The sequence below is a fragment of the Manacus vitellinus genome, unplaced genomic scaffold (assembly GCF_001715985.3).
Source record: "Manacus vitellinus isolate BGI_N305 unplaced genomic scaffold, ASM171598v3 scaffold_43_pilon, whole genome shotgun sequence".
Taxonomy (NCBI): Eukaryota; Metazoa; Chordata; class Aves; order Passeriformes; family Pipridae; genus Manacus; species Manacus vitellinus.
Genome location: NW_021940560.1, coordinates 2499083 through 2519269, shown reverse-complemented (window position 1 = coordinate 2519269; position 20187 = coordinate 2499083). Strand labels below are relative to the sequence as shown.

General features: G+C 44.7%; 1 long non-coding RNA gene across 1 annotated transcript in view; it reads right to left on the bottom strand.

Moving 5' to 3' along the window:
• The window catches only part of LOC108640776, a 146140-nt gene that overhangs the window by 55627 nt on the left and 70326 nt on the right, over nucleotides 1-20187 (bottom strand). Inside the window, exon 3 of the long non-coding RNA XR_001921467.1 lies at nucleotides 9274-9324. This is a non-coding gene — a long non-coding RNA (uncharacterized LOC108640776). The remainder of the gene's footprint in view (nucleotides 1-9273; nucleotides 9325-20187) is intronic.

Here is a 20187-nt window from a genome sequence, read left to right as displayed (position 1 = left end):
AAACCTCGTGGTGGTTGTGGAACACTCACTACCAAACATGTCAAACCTCGTGGGGGTTGTGGAACATTCACTACCAAATATGTCAAACCTCATGGTGGTTGTGGAACACTCACTACCAAACATGTAAAACCTCGTGGTGGTTGTGGAACATTCACTACCAAACATGTCAAACCTCATGGGGGTTGTGGAACATTCACTACCAAACATGTCAAACCTCGTGGGGGTTGTGGAACACTCACTACCAAACCCCACTGCTCTGACAGCCCTGCTAAATCAGGAATATACTCTGGAAATGAGTCTGTCCCTCCTTCTCTCCACCTTTTATATGCATGGGTTCATTTAAAATTATAAAAAATAAAATAGAAAAGCAGAGAGGCTCAAGAAACTTTAAAAAATGTAAACCAACAAGTCCTAAAACACTTTCAAGGGAAGAACTTCCCTCTTAATGGACATATTCCTTCAAAACCCCTCACTGAGAGGATTCTTGTAGCCAGTCTGTCACCACGGGCTCACTGGTTGTCATGACTTTTAGGAAGTGCCAGGATTTACCAGGACTGGCACACAACCATGGAATACCCTGAGCTGGAAGGGACCCACAGGGATCATCCAGTCCAATCCCTGGCCCTGCACAGACACCCCAACAATCCCCCCCTGTCCCTCAGAGCGTTGCCCAAACACTTCTTGAGCCCTGGCAGCCTTGGGGCCGTGACCATTTCCCTGTTCCAGTGCTCAACCAACCTCTGGGGGAAGAACCTTTTCCAGGTATCCAGCCTGACCCTCCCCTGGCACAGCTCCAGCTGTTATATCCCGAAGATATTCAGGCCAATTAGGTTACAAACCTTTGCACAAATTACAAACTCCAAGTCAAACTACTTGTACACTTATTAATCACCACTGGCACGAGCAAACAGGCTCTTGGCATTCCTCCACGTGGATTCCCACACGGAGGAATATGGTTAACCTTGTTCACACCTGCCCCACAGCCTTCACTGTTCTTCATGGATAAAGAGTTCCCATCACCCCATCTCCTCCAGGCAGGAGAAACAAGGCTGGTGTGACCAGTCCTACAGCACAGAGGGTCAGAGATCCCAGTGCCCGAGCTGAGATGGAACTGCCTGAAATAAAATCAGACTCAACCTCACACTCCAAACCACAACACTCCCTCTCCCAGTGAATAATTCCCTAATGGCCATTTGTCCCAGTCCTTACACAGTTGATAATCTGGCCATTGATGTCACTCATAATGATAGGAATATTCTGGAAACACCATTTTTAAAGCTCCCTCCCTGACATTTTAAATGACATTTTGAAGGTATGGGACTTTTGTTTCCGTGGGCAGGGAGTTATTCCATAGCTGTGTTCCATGTTCCCCTGATCACCTGCAGCTCAGGTGTGTAAATGGAGAGTACCTGTCCTGCCCAGCACTCATCAACATTTTATGGCTGAAAGGTTATTCTCCAAATGACCCTATTTTGATTTTTGAAACAGAATCTGTTATGCTTTTTCCTGCAAGGGCAGCTGAAGGAAGAAAGCAGGAGCTGGGAAGCTTGGAGTTCTACACCAATTTTAGTGTCATTTTGTGATCCCTCCCCTGAATTTCCACACTTTCCACATCAGTACCACTCAGTTTGAGTAAGTAAACTACAACATCACTGAAAGGTTGCAAAGCACAGAAGGATACAGAGAGAATTCCTCTTTTCTAGTTATAACCTAACACTCTGTGGATGCCCAGTAATAAAAATAAGAGGAATCTGTCCTCTGTGATAAATCATCATCAGTGATTCACTTGCAGCAAGATCTGAGTGAGAACACAGCTTCTTGTGTCTTCATGGTATGGAAAATACTGGCTGTGGGGTGGCCCTGGAATTTTTCTTCAGGTTTCTAATAATTCAGAACCTGATTCCCTGAGTTGTCATATCCTAAGGACATAGGCAGGAGCAACAGAAATACTTTTGGAATTTGTTTTCAGCTTCATCTTCCCCAAACACTCTGGATATTTTGGGGCTCCTGGGACCAAAGGACCCACAGGTACCTCTGAGGTGGGATTCATTTTCACAGGGAATTCCACTAAGGGAGACCAACTCTTCTTACTCAGACAAGGAGGATAACAAATCAGTTTTGCCCAGTTTGTTATCAGTTTGATAATCCAACATTCAAAAGCAACAACTACAGAATGCACTGATGACGACAGAGGATGAAAGAAAGGGACGAGCTGCGTTTTTAAGGTTATTTCTTATCAGCCATTAACACCTTTTTTCCCTGCACATTTTACAAACCAAGGTACTGGATCTTTACAAGATACTAAAAAAGATAAAATAAAACCTGCTCAACATCACACATGGCTGGAAAGCACTGGGAAGATGTACAAAGGCAGCTCAGCACAGGGAAGGTAGAACCAAGAATTTCCCACACATGCAAACAAAGCTTTTTATTTTTATAACTAAAATCTGGAAGGTTAAATGAGGGGAAGCCTCCAAACAGTCCTGGAAATAATTTCAGAGCTATCACAGCCATATTTAAACAAGAGGATGGTAACAAGTAATTTCTCAGCAAGGAGTGATAGTGATTTCTGATGTTATCACAATTATTGAGCCATTAGCACCAGATAACCCAACACATGACTCAGTGCTGCAGCTCAGCTCTGGGTATAACCCTGCTGGGGAAAAAAGGGAGTTATACATCCTAAACAAACAGTGCTGCTGTTTTGTAACTCATTTCTTTCAAAGTGTTCTCAAACCCTTTACCTGCTGAGCTCCCATCTGAGTAGAAACAACCAAAGACCATTTTCTCCGAAAATTATTTTGGAACTCTGGGACAATATTCTCCACTATAATTATCGCTTTTTAAGGAGAGAAATGACAGAAAGAAAGAAATATCACCCCACTTATTTACTAGCCTGACTAGATTTTGCAGATGATGGTTACTGGAAACAAGGCACCTGGGATATCTTGCAGCAGCAGTTTCCTGTTCTGAGTTCTGACCATTCCCCCTGGGAGTGAAAACACCTCCAGGAGAGGTTAAAAACCAGGGGGGGTGTGATGGCACAGCTGATCCTGTTCACCGTGGCCTCTTGGTTTAAATTGCTGCTGGGAGTGGGTTTGGGCCACGATTCCAGTTCTGGCAGAAGCACATTTTCCTTCCTGCCTGTCCTGGCTGGTGAGCTCTGGCAGCAGCCCAGAGCAGTCTCCTGGGGCCAGGAGATCCAACCACCTCAAAGTAAGATCAGCTGGGATGAATTAGTCAAAGCTCTTGGGCACCACCAGCTTGAGAGGGGTTATTTTGATGCCCCACTGTATGAAACAAAGCCAGTTTAGAGGGAATTGAACTCTTATGTGGTATTGAAAATACATCCCAAGGGAGCTCCACCCCCCATTCAGAATCATCCTCCGTTCATCCTCCTAAATTTCTGGCCAGGTTTCCACAGCAGTTTGGAGGGTTATCATCCTCCTCCAATGGCTGATGTGCATTTGCATTTCCATGGTGCACTCCAGGCTTTGGAGGAGTCATGGAAGGAAAAGTAGGTTACAAGACATAATTTCTTTTAGCCACAGTTTGTCAGGTGGGAATAGGCAGGAGCTGCCACCCAGCAAAGAACCAAAGGGATCCTGCCCCTCTGCTCAGCCCTGTGAGGCACATCTGCTGTGCTGTGTCCAGGTCTGGGCTCCTCAGGACAGGAGGGACATGGAGCTCCTGGGAAATGATTCTCCTGCGAAGGTGCTGAAGGGTCTGGAGCATCTCTGGGACAGGAAAGGCTGAGGGAGCTGGGGCTGTTCAGCCACCAGAGGAGACACTGAGAGGGGACCTCCCCAGTGTGTGTAGGGAGGGGGCAGAGGATGGACCAGGCTCTGCTGGGGGGGTCCAGCACTGGCACAAGAGGAACGGGCAGGAACTGATGCCCAGGAAGTTCCACCTGGACATGAGGAAGAAAAACTTCTTCCCTGTGTGGGTGACAGGCTGCCTAGAGAGGGTGTGGAGTGTCCCTCACTGGGGATATCCCAGAACCACCCGGACACAATCCTGTGCCCTGTGCTCTGGGATGACCACAGAGGTGTCCAGGTGAGGACACGAGAACAGCCCCAGCATGGAGCTGGAGGCAACACGGGAAGCTCCAGGCTGGGAGCAGAGCAGGTCCAGCAGCACCTGGGAGCTGCCAGGATGGACTTTGCTCTGCTGATGCTCCTCCATGTGCAGGTTATTCCATGTAACACTGACCCAGATAACGGGATAAGGAGACAGAGCTGCTTTCCAGGTCACTCCTGATTAAAGGGGTACTTGGTACCAAACTGTTGCTCTGCTTCATAAATGATGATCAGCACCCAGGGATGACTAAACTGAGCCCATCATCTTCCCTGCACATGAAACACTGGAGGTTTTTTCCCATCTGTTTTAATTAATCTCATTATCTATGAATTAACAGAATATTGCTTAAGGAAATCACGTCTTGCTTGGTCGAATTAATGTTTTAGTTACAATGAAACCTTTCTATTCTCTAGAAGAAGTGTTAAATGTCTCCAAACCCAATATTTGGCAGGTGAAAACACACAACCCACCCCAGTCAGATACAGAGATTCCTCTTGAGCAGAGTTAATGGCATTAGTGCCCCTCGGTCAGTGCAAAGCCCGGGTCTTATCTCTGACGTGGGCAGATAAACAGATTTCCAAGGCCAGAGCTCACGTGGCACCTTGGCTTTCAAGGTCACAGGTTACACTGCACGGAAGCCAATTCCAAGCCACCCTTACACATGTTCCTAAATAAATAGTAAGAGGATGTTTCGATCTGTGTATTCACAGAGCCCATGGACGTGCTCAAAATATCAGTTATATACTTATATATTAAATTGCACTTACTATAAATCCTGCCTGGTTTACCCCACCTCTGTCTGCTGGGGAGCACATAAACAATCCCAACAGATATTCCAGTATTTTCTCTTGCCTAAAGTTATCATCACTCCTTTTTCTCCAAGAATTCAAATGAAAACCCAAGCAGGACGAAATTAAACTCACTACTCATTCTGTTGGTTAAATTAGGCTTAATAATTAAATAAAGAATCTAAAGGATGTTTTATGGGAAAACACCACTTCAGATATCTGATTTCTTCATGGGTTGAACAAAAGTTATTTCTTTCAGGTAACAAGATCCTCTATATGAAATATATCCTGTATATGAAACCTAACACATGGACACAACCACTGTCAGACTCTGTTCTGCTTCAGAATCCCTTGGCCTTCAAAAAAAAAAAAAAGGCACAAAACCTGAGATTACCAAATAACTGTGAGATAATGTCAGTCCTGCAGGACTTTTCCACCATTTGTATGATGATGAACACCTGCCCATAGAGCTGGATTTCTCTTGGACATTTGCAGCAACTCAGACTAACAGAAGGGAAAAGAAACTAATTTTGGGGCCCTCTTTTAGGCCGAGGAGCTACAACTCAGTTCCCCAAACCAGCTTAAAAACTCCACCACGACGAATTTCCTTGTTAAAAGTAAATAAATAACATGGGATGTCCAAGCTGAAGAAGCCCTTTTACAAGCTCTTAAAAACTGTGCTATGGGCTAGATCTTAGATTAATGCTGGTGATGCACACACTGGAAACCTGTAAAGCATTTCTGTAATTGCTAAGCATTATTATTTTTATTACTGCACCAGATGGAACCAATCCATCTTCGCAGATAATATCTCATAAATGATTCATTACTATTCCTTTAACCTAAAGTCTTTTCTGTTTTGCAGATCCACCAGAAGTAACTATTAGGAGGCTCCATGCATAAAAGAGTACATAAACTACCTAATGTCTTCCAAATGTAGGAGCCTTGCTAATGTTCACCCTTAGGATGGTCACACTGCTCCTGCTCCTCTCAGAAGCTGTTGCTTCTGGAAGATCCTCCTCATTTTCCAACACTGATTTCCAGGTAAAATGTCACTGCAAACCAGGGGTGAAGTTTATAGTTTATATTCCTGCCATTGGTGGTAAATATGGACCAGGAAAAGGCTTTATAAGAGACATAAATATCTCAAAAAATGCACAATATAGTTTTGTAATCCAATAATTCTTGGCTTGTTCCTCCAGTTAAACAGAGCCCTGTGATCACACTGCCCATCTCCCCTTTGCCCAGTAACTTTTGGACCAATTTTAATCAGATCACAAAGCCAGGTGGACATCTCAGAGACATAATTTTCTATCAGCTTAATGAAAACTGATGGCTGGGAGAGAGGAGAAGGACACAAATTAGTGCTGCCACTGGTAAAAGGGCTCAAATGGGAGCTCAGCCATCTCCCCCCAGGCCTGGGCTGCCTCTGGCCATGCAGACACTCTTAGGCCAAGCTCAGACATCCCCTGCCCACTTTAGACACAGGCACTGATGATACTTTTAGTGAAGTAAAGCTTGTCTAAAAATGTATTAAAGGTTGGCACTAGCAAAGTGGTATCACTGATTGGTGACCCCAACACTTAAAATGGGAAAAAATGCTGAATTGCACCTCAAAAAAACCCACCATTTCTTGGATTAGAAGAAAACACAGAGAGAGAGAAGCTAAACCCACCAAAATTAGCTTAATATTTCGATGAATATTTTGAATATTTGATGGATATTTTGATGACCTGGGGAGCATCAATAGGCAAAAAATAATTCCCAGAGTCCCATGTGTGAACCCCTGGGCTTGCAGGTCTGCACTGCTTCCAGGGGATTATTTGGGTTGCCTGAGCTGCTCTTTACACCCAGAACAATTAGTCAGTGGAATGGTAAAAGCTTGTTGCAAGTGAGGAGCCCTGGTACGATGCCTGAAATATTTATGGGGTTTAGCAATGAGAAAACAAGTTACAGTCTCCTTGTAACACAGACATTGAGGGTTGGATTTGAGCTAAGGGTTCTGCTGCTTGTATTTGGCACAATGGGATAAATTAAGGCTTCTTTGGTTTTTTGGCTGAGTGGTTTCAGACTCAGCTTTAATATCACTTTTTATTAGCTGAGGATTTGGGGTGTTTGAGTAAGGATGTCACACACAACTCAGTTTTCTGTTGTCACCCCTCAGCATGTCTGAATACACTGGAAATATTAATTTAAATACACCACTTAAACCTCAGCAGCAGCAAACACCAGGGGACCAGAAATTAAAGCTGTTGTGAACTTTTATGTCATTTTGTTTAAAAACACGACAAACTACGAAAGTCAAAAATTAAGGAAACCCCCCAAGACAAACTAAAATGCAACTGTCAGGATAATGATCTGTGCTATGAAAAGCCTAACACACAGAGAACAAGACATGAACAGCTTTGTATTTACCTCTGGAACCCCAAACTCTGGGGCCTGCTGCAAGCAGAGAAGGGTTTGAGCATCTTGGGAAAGCAGCAGCTCCATGAAGAATCCTGATCTTGGAGGGCTTTTCCAACCTAAATGATTCTGTGACCCCACAGCCCAGCTCTCCCCCCCTCCTTGGCTCAACCCATCAGCACTAAATCTGCAGCACGAGGAGTTTTCAAAGGTTCCTGGTACTTTACCTGCTAATTCTTCCCACCTTCACTAAACTGCAGCAGAGGAGGGTTTGGGGATCTAATTTGTCAAGGATATTAAACTCCTGCTCAACCTCCTTCTTCCAAAGGTGTTTTATTCATCACCAACACGTGTTTAATTTAACTGGAAAAATGTGTTTGGGGCTGAAATAGTAGAACTTTGCCACCAGGCACTTGGACACTGGCTCTCTTCTAAACATTTTATAAGAAGTCACTATTTCCCTTGGAAACCACATGAAAGCATCTCTTGAGCAAGTGGAGCTATCTTTGACTTGAAAGGCACCATGTGATCTCAGCCATTCCACTTCCAACCAGTTTTCCAGCTCAATTCTGACTCACAAAATAGTAAACTGCCTCGAAAGCTTGCCCTCAAAAATCTAAATCCATCTAAACTTTTCATGAAAATTCATGCAAAAATGCAGTTTTTCAGCACCCAAAAAAAAAAAGGAAAGTCAAATGCAGAATAAAATGTTTTTTGAGCAGCTTCGAATTCCATGTGGAAAGGAGAGTGTGGAGCCAGGTCCTCCTTTGGTGGAGGGTGACACAGTGAGGGGCAGGCAGAGGGTGATGGTGCCCTCCTAAAAATCCTTCTCAAAGGGGAACCCTACAAAGTGCAGGGTTGAGGCATCACCATGAAAAAACAAAACTTCAAATCCTTCATCTTTGACTGAGCTGTTCGATATTCCACTAGAAGTACTGGAATTTATAGACTGACCATTTAAAAACAATACCTTTTCCACTCCTCTTGTCACATAAAATAAATATTCCTTATAAAACCAGGCACAGATTTTTTTTTTCCTTTTGCTGATACCTCAGCTAAATATGATGAGCTGCATTTCACTGCATTCCCTCGACTGACATGACATTGCTGTGAGCAGGAGAACCAAATCAGCCCTAAGTCAAGAAAATCCCTCTAATGCAGGTAATTTTTAAAAATCCCTCACGACTGGGACCGTCTGACTTTTAACAAGGTAGGTTTGGCAAGTTCTTACAGTAAGTCATGCCCAGGAGAACAATGTGCAAGCAGAGCTCACTTCCTTCCCAGACATGTTTTCCCTTGTGCTCAGCTGTTCCTGCTAAGACTGGGATGACTCTGATACCACTTTGGCCTCTCAGTGTGCAGGTTTTAACTTTGTTACTTAGTTAATTCACTTGCCTTAACGGGAGGTTTTTAAATACAACTCCCAGCTGTTCAGCACAACCAGGTTTCATTTACACAGCTCTAACGGCCACGAGACAGAAAAGAGAAACCCCAGCCTTAAAACACACATTATTTTATCCCGAGGGAGAGAACAGCAAGGATTCAGCTGAAGGGACCGGGTAGGATGACAGTTCTGCAGAGAAATATGTTTTCATTTCAGGATCCCCGCAGCTATTTTGAATTTAATTGCGTGGAAGACCACCAGGGTTTCTGCCTCAAACACAAACCAATCGCCAGAGAAACAGCTGTGACGTGCAGGAAACCAATTCTAACGTGTTGAAATGGTTTCAAAGGAACCAAAAGGCAAAAAAATGGCAGGAAGTGTGACTTTGAAGCGTGCACCAAACTGGGGTTTGGGGCTCTGGTAAAAGGAGAAGTTTGTAAATTAAGTGATTAGCAGGGAGGGAGCTGTACAGGAATGATGTGGCCTAATCCAGATGGAAAGGGACAGGTGGGAACAACAGGAAAACAGGTGTCATCCCTTCTTTTGGGGTGCTTGGGGAGCAGAACTGAGATTTGAAAGCTCACAACACACCTCTCAAGGTGTCCAGCGCTGCCTTACCTTTCTGGAGGTGGGCACGTGGCTTGGGGGGTCACCAGGCTCAAAGGAACTCTGCCAAGAGAGAGAGAAAGAAGATTAAACACACTTTGCAGGTAAACTGGGGCCTGTTTTGACACAAGAAAATACTCTCTGTAAAAAAAGATTTTAAATCAGTTCTGCAGCATTCAGTCCAGAAAATGCTCCCCCTGCTCGGTGACGTTGCAGGACACAGAATATTTTGTATTCAGGTGGAAGAGGAAGGTTGGAAAAAAGGGAAGGAGTCGGATATAGGCAGGTAATAACAGGGTGGGTCTGGAGATCAACTGATCCCCCATTAAATTAGAATTGCTGAACCAGGGGGAAGTAAACACAAGTTACTAAATTGTGCTACTCTGACACTTCCCATTCGGAGAGAACACATGAATCACGGAGAGGGCTGAATATTTGTCACAGCTGTGATTTCAGCATCAAAGAGAAATTAATTTTAGCTCAGATTGGAGGGGAGTTTCCAGAAAACTTGTCGGTTCAGCCAACCGGATACTGGACTGCAAGGGGAGCTTTCCCTGGGGTTGAAGCCACCCAAGAACAAGCCCTCAAAATGCCACGGGATGAAGAACGTGGTCAAGGGCCTTGGTGGCTTTTTGGCTGAAGGTGAAGCTCTCGGCACACTGAGACATCACGAGCTGCATTTGGATGGGGTTTGGTGCTTTTCAATCGATGTGCGCGCTGAACGTTTTGGATTTCAAAGACGAGGGATCGTCAGCAATACAAAAATACCCAAATGCTGAAGCGCAGCTTTTCGGGTTTTCATGATGGAAATAAAAAAAATGATGCCCTGAAGTTTTTCTGCTCTCCAAAGCAGTGGGGTTTTTTTTTTATTCTTGGCAGCGACAGAGCTCCAGTTCCACCCGCAGTCCTGACTCACTGGGAGTGCTGGGGAGGGGAAGTGGCCCAACTCCACGAGCCTGCACAGGAGGGAGAGCTGGCAGCAAAAAGGAATCGTTTATATTCCAAAAAAAAAAAAAAAAACAACCAAACACCGTGATTCTGGAGTAAACAAACTATTTGCAAGTTCAGATTGGATTTTACAGCAGAGCAGAGGAGACCTGAAACTTGGAGAGTGTCTAAAAGCTCAAAGCAAAGCATTTGATGTGAAACAAAATGGTGCATTCAATTCCAAGTTAATGGTTTCTGCTGAGAAAAACGCAGACAATTCTGGTTTTGTTTTTAAAAGCGAATTTCTGTATATTGCTGTTCTTACAAACCCTGACAAACACAGGCACACACAGAAGTAAATCCAAATTTTAACCCCCAGGAGTCCAGACTTTCCACACTTATTTGAAGCAGGAGCTGATGAAGACACTTGTATTTCCCAGATTCGTGCTACCACCCAAAACTTAAAAACGGCTCTAAATCACTCTAAAATGTTAAGAAGGATATTTTAGATGGGGGTTAAATCCATCTAAAGGTGATGTGAAATTAGGAGGAGGTGTCCTGGCTGCTCTGCTGTCCTGCCCACTCCTGCCTTCAGAGTTTGGCTCACTTTGGGGTGAATCAGTGCAGAAAATGAGGCAGCCAAGAACCGACTCCACAAAAACTCTCTTCTGCCAGCTGAGCTCCCTGAGCCAGCTCTGCACGGGGCAAACCAGCATCACAGGGGTTGGGGAAAGAGGAGAAAAAAGATGCCTCTACACAGGTATGCAATTTTTTTCCATCAGCTCATTTTTCAATTCCTTATCTCCAACATGAGACCCTCAGCATATTCCAGCACCCCTCTGTTTCCTACCCCTGGGCTCAGCTCTCTCCTTTCAGGTGCAAATAATCTGATTTTTAGCCCACTGACAGAAGCTAGAAACAAAAAAAACCTACTTACAATTTTAACATTTCTCTAAAGAATAAAAAGCAGTTACGAGGCAATTTATGCAGTTGTTGTTTCTGAAACATAAAGGAGGCTCAGATTATTCTCAAATGTATTTTTTTCAGCAGCTCAGAGTTTTTTTCTCTGCCAACCTCTTATTATTGCACCTCCACTTCTCAGGCCCTGTGCATGCAGCGTTTTATGGATGAAGCCCATCGGATATTGCTGCAGGATTGGGCTCCAGTCCCACTGGGAGCTCAGAAACACATCTCCAGCTCTCCCCCTCAGAGCAAACTGCTCAGGGAACAGGATTTAAACTTCCAATATCCCACAGGATGACTTGCAGGCAAATCACTGGGGATTGATCCGTCAGCTGCTTCACAGCTTGTGTTTAGCAAATACATTTTTTCCTGTGGAAATCCTGCCTAACAGGTTAAAAGGGGATTTTCCACGAGAAAACCCACAGCAAAAACTGAAGTGGAATTGCAGAAATAGCTAAAGCTGACCCGAGAGCCCTCTTTGCATCTCCAGCTGCACATCCCCACCACCTTCCCTGGATCAGAGCTCTGGAAAGCTCAGCCTGAAGGACAGGGAGAAAATCAGCGCTCGGTCCATCCCTGAGCTGATCCAGTGTCCTGCTGCGGGATCCCTGATCCCAGGGGAGGTGTGGGAGCGTGGGAGGAGGTGGGAGGACAGGTCTGGCCCCTTCCACACTTCGGGGCTGTAGCTGCAGGGAACGTTCACAGGAAATCTTCCTCCCAAAATAGGCGTTGTTCTTCTACACCTCCCACTGAACAGTGGGTACGATCCAGGAATACAGACTTTGGAAACGGTTTCAGAGGAGCTCTGAGGAATGTATCAAAAAGTCCATATGGTTTTGCCAAATCAAGTGTGCAGAACTGGGTAAATTTAGCCCTGTGCTGAAGATCTAAAATTTGTCTTGTTTGACCCAAGTGGAAGGAACGGAGTCAGAGGGGACTCAGACACACATGGATCTGATAATTCCTCGTCTTGGGAGGGGGGGAAAATTGGTGAGTAACACATTATTTAATGTGTGGAAACAAAAGGACACCTCGGATCCCAAGGAAGGGCCATGGAACATGAAAGCACTCCCCAGACAGGTCTAAATAATGCTACTTTCTCTCACATATTTAGGTGGTGAAATCACAAGTGACAAGTGGTTGGCGCTGTGACAGCTGGGCCCATGTTTCCAAGTTTTTCCTCCTGTAACTCAGAAGAGTGAAAGCTTTGTTTCAAAGGAAGGTGGAAATTCTTACAATGAGACAGGAGGTGACGGCTCCAAGAAAAAAATGACACCTTGTTCATTGTAAAAATCACAGGTGTTCCCAAGAGTGAGGTGTCAGTAAATAAGGAAAGGCTTCCCAAGCCTCCCTATTTCCATGTTCACTGGCATAGCTTAGCCCAGTGCTGTTCATGCCATGCACCTGGAGCACCCTGGAGTTATTGCCTTTCTAATTTCCCTTCCATATCCAAAGGCCACCCCTCTGGAGCCCCTGGAAGCTCAAGGTCAGGCTCAATTCTCCAAGCTGAAGTGGCTGAGCTGTTCCATGCAGATACTTCCAGGAGCAAATCTTGAACACAAACTGCTCCTTCTTCCCCTTAGATCCTGGGGCAGTTCTGGGACCCCAGACCAGGACATGGAGGGGCTGGAGCGTGTCCAGGGAAGGGAATGGAGTTGGGGAAGGGTCTGGAGCAGCTGAGGGAGCTGGGGGGGCTCAGCCTGGAGAAAAGGAGGCTCAGGGGGGACCTTCTGGCTCTGCAACCCCCTGACAGGAGGGGGGAGCCGGGGGGGGTCGGGCTCTGCTCCCAGGGAACAAGGGACAGGAGGAGAGGGAACGGCCTCAGGCTGTGCCAGGTAAAGTTCAGGTAGGATATGAGGGAAAATTCCTTCATGGGAGGGGTTGTCCAGCCCAGGGCAGAGGTGGAGTCCTAAACCCTGGAGGGATTTCAAAGCCCTGTGGATGTGGCACTTGGGGACAGGGGTCAGTGGTGGCCTGGGCCGTGCTGGGGGATGGTTGGACCTGATGATCTTAAAGGTCTTTTCCAACCAAAATGATTCTGTGATTCCACAATTCTAGAACACTTTCTGCCTCCCTCCTCTTGTCCTCTCAGTGATCAGAGGCTTTGGCAACAGTTCCCTGAATTCCCCTTAAGAAAGAAGAGGATCAGGATGCCTCCCAAAATCCCCTATTTTCTGGCATTCTTGCCACGTCAAAAGAGTGGGGGGTTATCAAGCAGCACATGCAACAAAGCCCCCCAAAATCACACAGTAACACAAAGTACAACTAGAAAAAGAAGGGTGTTTAAGCACCACTACTAATTTCAATATAAGAATGCAAAAGGTTTATAAAACTGGGTATGAAACATTGAAAGGTAACACCTGTGTGATGGGAAATACAGGAACTAATATAACAGTATGAAAGGAACAAAGGAAAGTCCTTTGCTGATTGAATTTGTAGATTTATCCAGAAAAAAAATTAAGATTTACAGCTCATTTTTAGTCACATTAAATGTATCTCCAGCCTTGTGGATGAAACATTCAGGATGTTGTCCTGAGAACAGTGAAATCTCAGAACCCAGGAACTTCAGGCGAATCCTGGTAATTTTACCTTCCAAACCTGCACTTTTGCACACTAAAAAAACATGATTATGCTTTTCAAAAATATCAGCCTATGGTTATAAAACTCTCCCCATCCTCTTTTCTGCCTCGAAACTTTAATTAAGTCCCCCCTCTGTTCCCAGGCAGCAGCAGCAGCAGCCTAATGGCTTCAGAATATTTTCTTACAAACTTCAAAACACACAGACTCGCTGTGAGATGCAGCCTTTGAACTCGAGCTGCTTAAATAATCCCTTTTATTTTTATTTATTTTCGAAAATATCAGATTCTAATCCTCTCTAACCAAGTAATAATAATAAAAAAAAAGAAAAAAGTACAGTTCTTTGGAATTTTTTCTTATTCTTTTTTGTGATGTTCGGTGATGGATCTACAGATTTCTCACATGAAAAGTGTTCACAGCTGCAAAAAAAAAAATAAAAGAAAGAAAGGCATAAAAATGGTTCTCCTCAGCAGATTTTGGAGAAGTTTTGCAAAGTACTTTTCCTGACAGATGTAAAGCAAAGTAACCTGCCTGAAGTCACCCAATAGGTTGGGTTTCTGATGTGATTCTTTATGAATATCTGGAATAAACTGTGTTAGACCTTCAGGTGTGAATCCTGAACTGGTTTGGGTTGGAAAGGACCTTAAAGCCCTCCAGTTCCACCCACTTTCCACTACCCCAGGTTGCTCCAAGCCCCCTCCAGTGTGACCTTGAGCATTCCAGGGCTGGGGCAGCCACACACAGCTGAGTGCTTTTATCACATCCCATGTAAAATGTGAATTTCTACCCCAGAATTGTCCTATATTTTTCTGCTAAACAAACAGCAGCAGGAGAAGTGTGTTTGCATGAGTGTCTTCCCCACCAACACGAGCAAACATCACCTTCCACTTTGAACTGGTTTTTGAGCAGCTGAAGATTGATACATAAAAGTTGTGCTTTTATTTACTGTTGCAGAACAACAACATTTATGGCAGTTTTCAGAAAACCTGCACTTATCCTGCCTGCACTGCCTGCTTCTTTCAGATTCCCACGATGGATTAATAGAGCAGAGCCTGCTGTGAATGCAAGACACATTTCCTCACAGATTTGTTTGAAATATAAACTCAGTGCTTAGTTTGCTAAACATTTGTTTTCTTCCCATTCTGATATTTGGAAGGAAAATAGACGGCTCATAATTAGTAAAACATTCGTTGCAGCACGAAATAACCACCAGTGCCTTTAATCTGTTGTTCAGAGGCTGCAGGATCTGGAGCTCTATAAATAATTCCTCCTTACTCTTTTTTTTTATTTTTTTTTTTTATTTGTACGAGTGGCAAGAAATTCTCGACTCTAATTTGATAAGGGAGGCTTGAACACTGAATTCTTGAGGTGTGAACCAGGAAGGAAAGTCATTAGTTTTTATTGCTTGTCCACTGAAACAAAAGGAGGCAAATCTTAGACATCCAACATCAAAGGCAAAGCATTTAAGGCATTAAATATCTGCTCCTTGGCAGATATTTAATGGAGTCTCACAAGCCATGGGTGGCAAACACGAGGACTGAGCTGCTGCAAACGTTCCTCCTGTTTGCTGGTGGTTTGAGGGCCCAGTTTCCCGTTTCAAAGGCTGTGAATGGACACAGCTTTGCAGCTGCACGTGTGTCCTGGGCTGAAAAAGCTCTTTAATAACCCTGAGAGTGGGAACTTCAACGTCCTTCCCACCTCATCGTAGCAGGGACTCACCAGGAACGTTTGGGGTGGTGTTTCAGTGGGAATAACCAAATATTTCCAGTCTGAGCATTCGCATCTCTAGAGCTGCCTGATTCTTTTTATATATCTCAGTGGGTTTGTTCAGCCAGAATGTGCAGAGTATATATTCTGAATTACATGTAATTGTTAATTTGCAGCAGTGAAAATGAAAGGTTTGAAATAATGGTCCACTTTCCCCTGGCACAAAGCTGTTCCCACTGTCCAGATGTTTTCAGGCAAAGCCCTGGTGACAGGCTGGAGTGTGACACTTTAAAATTGCTCTTTCAGCAAGTGGAAACCCGTTTTAATAAAAGTTAGGGAACGATCGTGGAAAACACAAAACCCTTCAGCTCTGAGAGTTCAACACAAAAATCTGCTGCTCAAGACCTGCTTGGACACCTGGGATGGAGAACTGAACCTGCAGATGTGGGACTGACTTGCCAATGATGTTTTGGAGGATGGGAGAGCTCGATGCTATTCATGTTTCAGTTCTGTCCCTGATTCAAACACACCAAAGTAAAATTCTTTAAGCTGAATGAAGGGGAGTTTTTTCAGCTTCTGTTGAGTTTGTAACTCGTGTTGGCCAAAACAAGGGGATTCTGTGGTGAAGGGCATGTGGTTTATGGGTTAGATATTCATGGCAGGTGTGGGAGCTCAGGGTGATCGTGTCACACACCCACAGCTCTAAATCAGTTATCAGGGAATCATGGAGTGGTTTGGGTTGTAAGGGACCTAAAGATCATCCAGTGCCACCCCCTGCCATGGGCAGGGGCACCTTCCACAAGCCCAGGTTGCTCCAAGCCCCGTCCAACCTGGCCTTGGACACTTCCAGGGATCCAGGGGCAGCCACAGCTTCTCTACCCAACCTGTGCCAGGGTCTCACCACCCTCCTAGGGAAGAATTTCATCCCAACATCTAATCTAAATCTCTCCTCTGAGCACTTTCAGACCCTTGCTAGAAAACTCCCAGCCATTTTCCCAGGACTCTGGTGCTCCAGCAGCAGCAGCTGCTGTGTGTGCTCATTTTGAGGAGTGTTGAACATCCCGAGCAGGGAGGGAAGGCAACAGCAGCTGTACACACTCAGCACCTCTGAAAATAGCAGCTCCACAGCCTTGAGGGTCTCATAGGTGTGAGGAGCTCAGTTAGAGGGAAATTAAAGCAGTTCCATCACTAAACTACCTGAAAAGCTGTTTAGATAAAGGATATTTAAGTTCGAATCTGCATGTTTTTAAATTCTTTAAATGACTTACAGGTAAACACCGGGTAGCATTTTCTGAAGTTAAAATTTTGCACAATCTCAATAATATGAACAATATTATGGCAAATATTTATGCACAAAATGTGTATTTTTCTTTCAAAAAGGTGGTTTTAGGGGTCAGTAAACTCCTAACAAGCCTAACCAGCCAAGTCACTAATTGAGAGATGATTTCTCGTCTGTAATAAGCAGTAGAAATTAAACCCATTCATAACTTTGCATAAAGAATTCAAGCCAATTCATATTATTTATGTAAAATTATAACACTAAGGGTGTAAAAAGTCTTTAGACTTGAGATTTTGGCTGATGTCTCACTAAATAATTTGCTATTTGGATTAATGCTTCATTAATATTTCAATCAAGCAGAAGAGGTGGTTGGATGAGGTTTTAGTGGCTCCAAAAACTGAGGCCCAGAAAAAGAAGCAACCAGACTGTGTTCTCCTAGAGGCAAAGAATTCCATATTCCAGGAGCACAGAGATGCTCCTGCTAAACCCAACCCCAGACAGGTGCCAGCACCCCATTACTGCTCAGCCAATAAACAACCACAGCCAGGGAGTGAACCTGGTTTATAAAGGATGACTTTTGGGATTTGGAAATGTGGGGGAACTGGGGAGGGTTTCTTCCCTGTCACCTCTGCCATGACAAACTTCCACAACTGCATCCATTTGTTTGGGAATGTGCAAAAGGTCAGATTTTCTTTTAAGTCTGTCAGCTCAGGTGAAGGTCAGGGCACTTCTGGCCTTCAAAAATAGGTATTTTAGAACCAGGATCACGAGAGAACTGGCAGTGCTGGGACCATCTCACGAGTTCTGAGCTGCAGGAAGGGGCTGAGGAGCCTTGCAGAGATTTTCATCAGCCAGCTGATAAACTTTCTAGAAACATCATTCCCACAGGACAAAGACCTGATTCCCAAGCAATTCTGTTATATGTGACACAATAGAAAGTGTCACACGTCGTAGATTCCAGAGAAATAATTTCATATCTTACAGTTTTGAGAAACTGGGGGGAAAAAGGGGGGAGACACTTTTTTCTTGCATTTTGATGCACCTGATGATGAGCTGAAGTCATGAGGGGCCAGTACATGGGAACCAACACCAGGATGTGGAGAGTGGAGAACAAGATTAAACAGCACTGTATTTTCAATATCTCCACTTGTACACAAAATATACTTCCAGGGCAACCTGAATGGTTGCCAAATCAGTTTGACACAGATAGATAAACTGGAAAACACACACACTGTGACTCCTCCACCCCCTTTGTGCACCCTGACCTCGGGTCCCTCTGCTGAGACCCACAGGAACCCTGAGCCAGGATTACTCTGTGGCTTAGGGAAGGCTTGCAAAGCCCCCTGCCAGGACTAAAGCATTGTGCCAAAGATTATTTCCCTGTGCTGAACCGACATTTATCACCCTAAAATGTATATTTATCACCTGGAGAAGCACTGGGTCTGCCCAGCCACGAAGCTTTGGGCAGGCTGGGACACAGAGGAATTTTCAATGGAGTAACATGGGGACACTTCACAAACCAGTCAGTTCTGGGGTGTTCATTCACAGACCAGTCAGTTCTGGGGTGTTCATCTGCATCACCAGGCAAGGAGGTGACAGCAAACATCCCAGCTGGTGGCCAAAAGCAAAGCCAACAGCTCCAAGACACGGCACAGGGTGAGGGTGGCTCAGCTCACACCGCTGGAGCCCATTTTTGGTGTCACTCCATCCTCTGCTACCAGGGGAAAAGCTGCATCTTTGCTCCACCAATTTCCACTGCACTTTAACTCTGCCTTTCAGGAGAAAACTTCAGTGGGAGTAGCAGTAGTTTCACACATACAAAAGGAGCCCTACTTAAAAAAAAAAAAAAAGAAAAAAGAAAAAAAGGAATAAAAAAGAAAAGGCTAAAGAAGCAGGAAGCGGAGGAGTAAATGACAGTGGTGGAGAGAAGAGATGTCTCCTTCCATTTAGACAGGCAGACATACTCTTGCAATTTAATGGATTATAAGGACTCAAAGATATTTACTGTCTCGCCACGTAAGTACATTCCAGCTCTTGATTTGCTTTTAGCATTGAGACCAGTCATATATTACATCAGTGTGCTTCTTGTTTGTTGAAATAAGTGAATAATTTGGGGAGGATATTCAATTCACTCTTTTTGCATTCCCTTGGTTCATCTGGTCTCTATTTCCACGAGATGCTGGCTGGGAAAACTGCAGCTGGAAGCACGTGGCCAGTGGGACAGACCGGTCAAGAGCTGACATTTTAGCTAATTTGCTGGGCTGGATGTTAAATTAATAACACACAGGCTGAGTGGTAACAAACTTGACGTGGTTTGGTGTGCAGAGTTCAGGGACACAGCTCAGCTGAGCCATTTCATGGCTCAAAAGGTGCCATTTCATCCCCTCTGTCCTCAGCCACGTGTCTCCATCCCATTCCTGGTACTTCAGGGCTTCAAGATGAGCCAGCTTTGGGGATTAAATTGGCCCAAACCATCCTCCTTTTTGGTAGTGTTGATTTTCTGCTGTTTTAGGGCTCTCAGCTGGCTCTCAGAAAGGTCAAGAAGTCAGCCCAGAAAATAAAGCAGGAGCAGGAGCCAGGGAAGAGAGGAAGGAACAGATTGCTGCACCACAAACCCACCATCAGAGTACCTGGCAACGGCTTCACACTTGTCCTTCTTGTGTAAAAGGAAATTTAACAGCTCTGAAATAGGTAGAAATCTTGTTCCTGCAGCTAAAGCCTGTGAGCTCTGAAGTGCCAACCTTCTGAAGTGCTGTGGAATAACGACTGTGGCAATTCCCCACAAAAATCTCTTAAACCCATAATCTTTGCCTTCTATTACAAGGCTTAAAATCGGGCCAGTCAGAGGTAGCCAGTGAAAACAGAAACACCAGCCCTCTAAATTCCCATAATATCGACAAGAAACAAAACACACCAGTGTTTACTCCACTGCTTTGGCGTGGGTTGGTTTGTTTGCAGTCAGACCCTAATTTAAACTGGCTCCTCACATATTGATATGCTGAGGAAATAAACAGTAAATACTATTTCCAATCCATCTGTTTGACTTGTTACAAAAAGCAACAGTCAGAGGCTTTTCAGAGCTGGAGGTTTTTCTGTACAGAACCGAAGAGGGAACTGGGGGGTTGTTACACTCTGAGAGCTCTGTATGTTTGGGTGTAGTGTGGTTCCAGTCTGACTTCCCAGCTGGTTTAGTGATCCCAGGTTGGGCAGGGCTTGGAGCAACCTGGGCTAGTGGAAGGTGTCTCTGCCCATGGCAGGGGGTGGGACTGGATGAGCTTTAAGGTGCCTTCCATGGGATTTCATGGGATTCCATGATTCCATGAAAGCTGAAGCAAAGTGCCTTTCCTTGCCACATTTTTCTGGCACTCAGCAACTTTGTCTTACAGCAGGGACTATGCACAGGACTCCAAGAAGAATTATGTTTAAACAGTTTTGGCAAGTGGTCTAGCAGGGCACAGACACCAGAGAAGGGC